We start from the raw sequence: 8,179 nt of genomic DNA, 5'->3' as shown, positions 1-8,179 counted from the left end.
CTGCAACATGCTTCCAAAGAGGAGCATTTACAAGTAGCAGGTTTTTACCAGGACCTAAGAGGAACAATATGAGAGTTGGTAGCAGCGTGTAGGAGCACGAGAGGGCAGACATTATCCTATTAAACTGCTCAGATTAAACTGAGCAGCACATCCACGCTGGTTCATTCAGCAGGAATTTCGCAATAGGATTGGAATGACTGCTATGTATTAAATCTCTGTGATAATAAGTCAGCCCGTTGGACTGACACTCTGAAGCACATTCCACGGCTTTAACTAGGAGTTGATGGTGACTGAACAGTGGAGGTTTCTGTTTCCAGCAATATGACAGTATCAGCACCTCATGACAATCATTCACTCTAGACATGAGTGTGACGTTTCAACACATCTGTTGTTCTTCTTCGGGGCCACACAGTTTTGCGTAACTTTGCACAAACACTAAACAAACTCCTGAACACAATACATCTCGCTTCTCAATCCAGTCTGTCCGTCTGCATTAGGAAACGTATATCTCGAGAATTGTTCATCTTATCGGCTTCATGATTAATGTGTGTACCATTAAGGGCCCGAGGAATTAGTCGATTTGGACATGCAAATGTTCAATACTGATCAAATTTGAACAGGTGACCAGTGCTTTAAAGCAGCAGTGGCTGGGACTTGTTGACGTGGCGTAATGACCTTCATGACAACGGAAACAGGTGAACAGCTCGTTGTGCAGCAGCTTCAGGGTTCTCTGGACTGAGGCGGCTCAATGACTGTAGGTCACTTTAACAGTTTCAGAAATTAAGCCTCGACCACAGGCAAAGCAAACTGCCCATCCCAAACATGCATATTCAGACTGAGCACATTGTACCTTCAGGGAAAGGATGAGTGAACATAAAGGTTAGTAAATACTTTCACTCATTCGAACGGATGTTGCATACAAACAACTTTATGCTGAGCGAAACGAGAACAGAATGTTCCTGGCCTGAGCGATCACCTGGCCTCCTCGCTGCCCCCCCCCCCCCCCCCCCCCCCTGTTTGCCAGTGGCATAATCTCGTTAAATGCACTTCACAAATCAGACACAATGACCTCATGCTGTAATCATTTCAGCAGTACGATGTTCGTCCGTTCAATCACATGGAGCCTAATGATGGCTGCCCTTGTGGGAGAAACCCTTATTAAGTTCTCTGCAGTGGCGCCAAACTTAATGAAACCTTCATTAAAAAAAAAAAAAAAAAGGGGATTGTTGTGTCAGCGGAGATGAAAGATGAAGTGCACGGTTGACTGGCCAAGGCAGTGACAGTGAGCTGAGGAGAAGGTAGAGCAACCTGTTCAGCTCTGAAGGACAGAGTGCGATGGAAAGATAGAAAACAGCGGTGGTGTCTGGTGGGAAGCCTTCTCCAGACTTATTGCCCTTATTGGTTCCTCGTGTTACATGAAAGGGAATCATAGAGGATGGGGCAAAGGGCGGGAGACGCAGAAAGAGCCAGAGAGAGAGGAAGACGGAGAGGAAGAGTAAAGTAGGTCAACCTGAGCATGCAGAGTGCAGGTCGGAGCTCAAGGCGGCTCCACCCGCTCATCCATCTTTCTTTATTTCTCTCCGCTCACTTTGGGTCTTCCTGTCTGTCTGTCTTCTATTCTCTCCTTGCATGTCAACTCCCTCACACCTGGGTCACCCAATAACATTGAAAAGCCATACAACTGCCAAGTTCAGCAATGTATGCAAGTGTGCTTACATAGAGAAAATGTACACGTGTTTTCTCAGACACTGCCCTACTGACTCTGCTGCTCACACACATATGACACATATGTATAAGAATGCAAATACTTGTCTGTGCAGATGCACACATCTGAAGACAAACACACATTCTGTCCGAGCTGCAGCAATGAGCCAAACCAAAGACTGGAGCTGGTTCCTTTGAAGGCACAAAATAACAAACAGTGAAGAAAAGCTGCTTGTCATACTGTGTCCCAATCACCGTGCGTGCTCCATGTGTTCTGCCTTTTGTTGTTTGTGTGGTGCATAAATCTGGTTGTGGAAAAAACCCACTTTCATACGCTTCAGTCAACACTAACACAACACAAAGCACAAAGGTATGCACATCTGTATATTATGCATGTAAATTCAGTGGACAAGTGCAATCACGGGCACGGGCACATTGGGACAGGACCAAATCCAGCATCCTGATTCAGTCCGACTGACAACATTGGGAAGCAATTTTGTCTAATTATCGTTCAAATAGCTCAGTAGATCAAGAACATTCCCCGTGTCTTACTCCGAACTCCACCGTGAGCGATCTCTGCGCTCCATCTCATCCTGACATCTCTGGTTTCATTCATCCACACGATGAAAAACATCCAGCTAGCCTCACAGAATGGAGTCCCCCTCCTCTGATAACGAGAACATTTTGTGTCTGACTTAATGGACTGGTCTCCGTTTTACAAGATTTTTTAATGCTTTTATTTTGTAAACATCACCGCTTCTAATAAAACTTCCCGGGGAACTGCTGCCAGTGAGTAACGCAGCCCACAGTTTGCAGGGAGCTGCCGATGCACATCTAACCTCTCACCCAGATCAGTCCACTCAGATTAGCCCGCCATTCATAGCAGGCAAACGTTAACAGGGTCTGACCCTTCACATGTGATCAAGTTTTTGTAGTCGAGCCAACCAATGTCTGATATCTGATACAGCCAAATAACGTGACCGCTCATCAAAGCCTATTACTGTTTGCTCTGATGGGAACTGGATCAAACGAAGGAAAAATACTGTAAAGGCTAAGGTGAGAAAATGTTTAATCCCGTCTGGAACGCAAAGCCTCCAGGAGAAGTTTTTCCCATCGGCCCTGTCCAGCTGTGGGATCAGAGAGATGGGGCAGAGCGGTGACCTGACCACTAGGAGGAGGGACAGGGGAGAGAAACCCCTCCCCCCTCCCCACTTAGGACTCATTAATAACTGCTGAAGTATTTATAAAACTCCCAGGAGGACGAGTCTGGGTGGATAAGAAACCTGAAATATGAGTTGATTACATGAAAATGAGGCCATTATCGTGTGTGCATACCTTCCTATGACAGGGGGTCAACAAGTCAAATGAATTAAGTGAAGTGAAATATATGCATACACAAGACCATGTGTGTGAGTGTATGTGTGTGTGTGATGCAGCACATGTCTGGCAGGGTCTTGTGGAATTTCTGACTGCGTTGTGGTGTTTGTGTCCTTGTGTCCTTCTGCTGTTGTCGATATAAATAAATGATTCAAATGTGTGGGCTCTTTGTTTGTATTTGTCTCGGTGTGTGTGTGTGCCTTTGTGTGGCTGTGTGCATCTGTGTGTTTGGTGTGTTTATCTCCATCTTGGCCAACCATAGCAGTCTCTGTTAGTCTTATCAGCGCCATTATCAACAGGCTTGAAATCTCCCTTTTCCTTTAGACATAATCGTTCCTTAAGGGGTTTGCTCCTTTCATTTTTTCCCCACCGAAAACAATTAGTCGAATGTGAGCAAATGTGTAACAGGGGACACACACACACAAACACACACACACACACATTTACAGAGGCCAGAATGAGAAGAGATAAGCCCTCTGCAATCTACCAAGACCCGAGAGCTCCAGCTAACCGCTGTGTGTGAAAGTAACTGCATGGAACTCACATGACAACGTGGAAGCAACCACATGAACAGGCTGCTTTCAGTTATACACTGAAGTTCGGACATTTTCCTTAAATGTTCGGCAGGGGCTCTGTGTGAGAATGCAAATGTCCAAATCAGTTGCTCCAGACATTTCCCAGAACTTTTCATGCCAGCCTCCTTGTAAAATGTCCAAAGTGCAAGTTAGCCCATGTGAGAAGAATGCGTTCTTCTAACGTGAAAGGCAAATATCCATTTCCATTTTTGTGAACATTTTCCAGAGTTCATGTCTAAAAAATGTGTTTGGCTTCAAAACTATCAGGCATTTAGAGTATGCTAATTTTGAATATCTAGACATTTTGTGGACTGTGACGTTACGGCATCAGTCGGTCGATCTTGCAGTTCCTCTGTCATTGTTTCTATGTTTCAACCATTGTACTGTAAAAATGTATCTCGACTTCTATGGCTATTTTGATCTGTTTTGGGAAACTTCCTCTCACAATAGTGTCCAGCAACGGAACAATAACGCAGACTCCATTGAACTCAGACACCGCCAGGCAAAATCACAGCCGGGCAAGCAGGCTCCCGGCTCCATCAACAAGTACCACTCATGGGACCTGTTATTTATTCTGTGAAGGGAGCGTTTTTTTGTAGTACTGCAATGAGAGTCAATCAGCCAGATCAAACACTGCCTTCATCAACATCCTGTGAGCCAAGTCCAACGCTGATCTGAACCAACCAGAGACTCTGAATGTGACCCGAGCAAATTTCCTTGGCTTTTCATTTATGAGATGGATGATCAAAATTCAGTGCTCCCATTATAACAGACACAAGTACCAGCTGGTGAAATGTGACTTTCCTGATTACACTGAATATATAACATTTAATTCAGAACATATAGTATTTAGATGAGGCACGAAGCTGATTTCCAGACATAGATCACACACTGTGTCTGGTTTGAATAAGACTCTCTCTGATATTGGCTCCTTCGGGGTTGGATAGAGGTCATTATATACCCTTTATGGAAAAGAGAAATACCGAGCCTCCATTGTATGGCAACACCGTGCTGCATTGGTATATGATTTATAGACCTGCTGCAGATCAAATTTAGCACGGCTCCAAAGTGGCTGACTCAAAGTAAATTGTCATTGCGGATATTTTCCACAGCGTGACCCGTGCCTGCCTTCAGGTCCCACCCATCCACCAGCTCTGTTTGGTTCGGTCTTACCCGGGATCAGAGAATAGAACAGAAATAAACCAACTTCCTTCGCTTCAAGCACCTTAAAATGCCGCTGACGTCACCGCCTGCTGAGGGGGGGGAACTGGTCCTCTGTGATAATTGATTTATTTAGCCTGGACTGGTCTGAGACTGAGGCTGATGTCAGACGCTGTGTGGCTCCACTGGGACACACTGGACTGGGTTATTACTGGAGCAGAGCTGGCTTAATGGGCCAAAGCAAGCGTCATTCGTTTTCCAACAATATGGTTATTCAACCTTATTGGACAAAGGGAAAATTGGACCTGAAGATGAATCATAATGGAAGACGGTAAAAAAATGTCACCTCTACCCAAACATGTCAATCTCATGGCAGGACTAGAGGAAGAGTCAGATCACCTCAGTCTTGGGGGTTCATCTCCCAGGAACATGAACGTCTGTACCAAAAACAGTATGATGCTCAATCTATTTAATTTCAGCCGGGATCAATGCATCTCCCCAACAGAACCCATACAGACTACAGAGCCGCCTGTTCCACAATTTTCTGTCCATATCTGACTAAGCCCCAGAGAAAGCTAACCGAGCCTGACCCAAACCCAGGTTGTGCTTAAACCTGACCAAAGCAAGATGTTTCCCCAGATTACCGGCACAGGCAGGATGAAGAATCAAGGAGAAAGCTCAGCCACAGAGACCCGACCTAAACCAAATACCGTTCCACAAGTTTTGTCAGAACCCGACCCTAGCATGTCGGAATCCACACTCTAATACAGACAGAGAAACATTACCACTCCATCAGTATCCATAAAAATACAAGTATCCATTTATATCCATAACAAAACTGTGACAAACACATAGTAGCTGTTGAATAATGACAGTGTACTCATGCTTTTAATTCAGTGAGGAAACCCTAACCCTGACTATATTTCATCCTAACCCTAAAGCCTCAGGCACGCACAGACATAAGCTATTCACACATAGCTGCACGTGCACACACACACACCCAAGACATGCAAACACGCAAGGGTTTCCCATGACTCCATCCCACACAGTTCCAAGTTTTCCCCGTACCAACTGACTTTCACTGCCTTCATAATTGCAGTTCATCAGCAGTCCTCTGACTGAATCACACAGTAAATCTACTGACTCACAGCCTCCGTCACACAAACTCTAAAAACCACAACATGCAACAGACGTAAGAAACGCAAAAGGTTACACAAGGGAATCTGTAGCCTTTTGGACAAAATCCAAAATAAATAAATACATTAGTCGCCTATTGGAGTGGGGGGAGTGCTGCCTTGCTAAAACTCTACATCGGTATTTTCTGGATAATTGACAGTCAAATGTTTAATTTCTTTAAGCCCAGTTCACGCGAAACAATTTTTAGCCCAATGATCCAGTTGCCGACTAGTTTTAGAGGTTTCCAGAACGGATCCAAACCGGCAGTCAATCAGCAACCACCAATCGCTTTGCATGAACTCAATTCACCACTCGAGGGGCTCACCCACATGTTACAGAATCAACAACAACAAGATTCCTAGCAAGCCAAATGTATGGATGTGTCTGTGACAACAACAACCAACCAGAGTGCAGGGTGGAGTATTTGTGTTACCTCGGTTGTCGATATGAAAATTTGTAATGAGTGATGAAACTTATTTGACAATTTAAGCTCATATCCTCTTTTTTCTCTGAAGGAAATTTAGCATCAAAGACACAAAGATTTATGAGAGTTTTTTCCCAGCGACTACCAGCCGGTCCAACGTTCTACCCGCTCCTCCAACATGGAGAGAAAGAATTTGTATTTTCTCCCCCTGTGTACACAGCTGGGGAGTCAATTTTCATTCTCACCCTATCCCTCCAATTTTTCCTCCCTCCTCCCCTCCATCTCTCTCTCTCTCTCTGCCTCCCTACCCAGCTTCACATCAGGAAACGTCCACAAAGAAAGTCTATTCTGTCCGTCCTGTGGGGAAGTTGGGGAGAGTGGATGGGGCGGTATTTGTTGCCAGATGTTTTTAAGACAAACTTAACCCCCCTCATGTTGTTTTTATTTAATTTTTTTCAAGCAAACAAGACCCCAGTGTTCCATGAAGAAAGGAGGGATGGAGAGTGAGGGAAATGATACAAATGTTAAAGGTTTTTATTAAGTGGTTGCATCATTTCCATGAATAGAGAAGAAAAGAACGAGACAGAAGAAGATGAGGGATGAGTGTGGAGGATAGCAGGGTTAGTAGCTGTAGCATAGATACATATGTAGATAGGAAATAAATTATACGGAAGAAGAGGAATGAGGTGGGTGCAATTACAGGAACTTTCCTCTACCTCAGTTTAGGTTGCCAGCAAGGGGGAGTAGGAAAGCGAGGGAAGGAGAAGGTAGAAGGTGGAAGGTGAGGGTCAAGAAAAGGTGAGATTGATACCAGAGAATATCTGAAGGCGTATAAAGCTCTCTCTCTTCCTCTGAAGAGGTGAACTGAGGTAAGCCGAGACTAAGAGCAGCCATCACTTCAGACATTTTTTAGACTGTACCACCTACTTCCAGCACCCTGCAATCACTTCCCACCACACACATACCTCAGCCCTCTGTTCAAAGCCCAGGAGGCGAACACCCACTGTCTGTCTGAGCTGTATGAAGTCATTCACGCTAGAAGACCCGGCTCAGCGAGCGCTGGAGTAAGGAAATAACAGAGAACGTCTGGACTGATAGGACTTCTGACTCCTAAGTCACATCAAAGTGTTCCCACACTGATATTTTCCTTTACACTTGTGTACGTATCTCACCTCAGCAATCTAGCAGCTTGGTGTGTCCATCTTTTGGCCAATCAGATCCTGGCCTGCCTAACTTTCAAGCTACAGAAAGGCAGCTTTAGTCTATTCATGGTTTTTGCCATTATTACTAACTGTGTTATAGTGATTGCTGGGAATCAAACCAGACAAGTCACACAGGCTGTCGGTTCTGCCTTCGTGTGCCATGTAGACCGCGAAGGGCCGAGACGAGACAAGAGGGTTGGCGGCCTTTGTCGGAGGCTGCCAATGAATAAGGACACAGCTTGTGTGTTAACTATGTGTGTTAACTATGGGAAGTATGACAGGTCAAATTTAAACCCAGAAGTCAGTGTGCAAATTGAAACAGGTTTTTGACCGAAAAAGGTGAAACAATGGGATTGATTCTCTTGCGTCACATATTCTGTTTGACCTCAGTCTCCCATGAGTGACATCCACTCAGCCACACATAACAATACATGTGGTCACTATGGAAATGAAAAATATAAAACTAAGAACAAAGTTGTAAAAGTTTCGTTTTTACGCTGTTTCAAGCCTCTTTGGTTTTACCATTAAGATACCAGTAGCAACCCTCATATCATCCCATA

At 44.7% G+C, this 8,179-nt stretch overlaps 1 protein-coding gene across 1 annotated transcript in view; it reads right to left on the bottom strand.

The window, feature by feature from the left end:
- The window catches only part of fbn2b (fibrillin 2b), a 64,062-nt gene that overhangs the window by 36,348 nt on the left and 19,535 nt on the right, over positions 1 to 8,179 (bottom strand). The window lies entirely within an intron of this gene.

Source organism: Pleuronectes platessa, chromosome 9 (genome assembly GCF_947347685.1).
Source record: "Pleuronectes platessa chromosome 9, fPlePla1.1, whole genome shotgun sequence".
Classification (NCBI taxonomy): domain Eukaryota; kingdom Metazoa; phylum Chordata; class Actinopteri; order Pleuronectiformes; family Pleuronectidae; genus Pleuronectes; species Pleuronectes platessa.
Note: the sequence above shows the minus strand (reverse complement) of the source record. Positions and strands in the feature narration are given on the sequence as shown.